The sequence below is a fragment of the Gavialis gangeticus genome, unplaced genomic scaffold (genome assembly GCF_001723915.1).
Source record: "Gavialis gangeticus isolate Ggan-Ray unplaced genomic scaffold, GavGan_comp1, whole genome shotgun sequence".
NCBI classification, from domain to species: domain Eukaryota; kingdom Metazoa; phylum Chordata; order Crocodylia; family Gavialidae; genus Gavialis; species Gavialis gangeticus.
The window spans coordinates 43,510,016-43,511,644 of record NW_017729008.1 but is presented as its reverse complement, the minus strand read 5'-3'; positions in this window follow the sequence as shown (position 1 = coordinate 43,511,644).

Below are 1,629 nucleotides of genomic sequence, written 5' to 3'. Positions count from 1 at the left end.
TTGCAAAGGGGGAATTAACCCTAACTAGGGATGAACCCCTAAAATGCCACCCCCCCCACCCGGGAGGCAAATATCTACATCTGGGCAGATGGGGAAAGCCACTAAATCATCTCCCCTCCCCCCTAGAGACGCTTTCCTTCCCTGCCTTCTGTGGGGGGGTAGGGGGAAAGAGGCAAATCATCACAACTTAGGGGAGGCCTAAAACACTCCCCCCAGGAGGCAATTAACCCCAACTGAGAAAATACAAGAAGCCCTTAAAAATCTAACCCTCCCCCTGATACTTTCCTTCCCTGCCTTCTGTGGAAGGCCAAAAACAGGGGGCAAACTGGGGAGGACCCCCAAAATACCACCTCTCCCGCCCAGGGAAGCAAAAAAAAACCCAACTGGGAGGGATGGGGGAAGCCCATAAAACTCTAACCCTCCCCGCCAATACCTTCCTTCCCTGCCTTTTGCAGAGAGGGAAAACAAGGGGGAATTAACCCCAATTTAGGGGGAGCCCTTAAAACACCCCCCTCCTAGCCAGGGAGGCAAATAACTCCAATTGGGGGATGGGAGAAGCCCCTAAAACTCCAGCCCCCCATACTTTCCAGGGGGGAAGAAGCAAATAACCCCAACTGGGGGGGAAGCCCCTAAAACATCTCCCCTCAATATTTTCCTTCCCTGGCTCCTGTGGGGGGGAGGGAAGGGGAGTAGTAAATAACCACAACTGGGGGGGAGCACCTAAAACTCCAGCCCCTCCCTCCCAGGGATACTTTCCTTCCTTGCCTTTTGCAGAAAGGGAAAAAGGGGAATTAACTCCAACCAAGGGGGAACCCCATAAACACCCCCCTCCCACCTAGGGAAGCAACTTACCCCAATTAAGGGGGATGGGAGAAGCCCCTAAAACACCCCCTTCCCCCTAGGGATACTTTCCTTCCCTGCCGCCTGTGGAGAGAGAAAGGGGGGAAATAATGCCAGCTGGGGGGTCCCCTAAACACCACCTCCCCACCCAAGGAGGCAAATACTCCAATTGGAGTTGGAGTTTTAAGGGTTTATTCCATCCCCTCTCCCCCACCATCCCTCATGAGTAAAGGGGGAAAAAAGAGAGGCAAACAACCCCAACTAGGGAGGGGGGAGCACCTAAAACACCCCCTCCCCCCAGGGATACTTTCCTTCCCTGCTTCCTGTATAAGGGAAGGGGAAGAGGGAAATCACCCCAACTGGGAGGGAGCCCCCTAAAACCCCCTTCCCCTCCAGGGAGGCAAATAACCCCAATGGGGGGGCAGAAGCCCCTAAAATTCCAACCCCCCTGTATTTTCCTTCCCTGCCTCCTGTGTAATGGAGGGGGGGAAGGGCCAAATCACCCCAACTTGGGGGGAGCCCCTAAAACCCCCTCCTCCCAGAGATACCTTTGTTCCCTATCTCCTGTCTAAGGGAAGGGGAAGATGGAAATCACCTCAACTGGGGGGGAGCCCCTAAAACAACCACCTGCCCTCCCCACGAGAGGCAAATACCCCCAATGGTGGGGGGGGAGAAGCCCCTAAAACACCCCACCCCCCTTGGGATATTTTCCTTCCCTGCCACCTATGGAGGGGGGGAAGAGGGAAATGACCCCAACTGGGGGAGCCCCTAAACCTCACCCCTTACCCA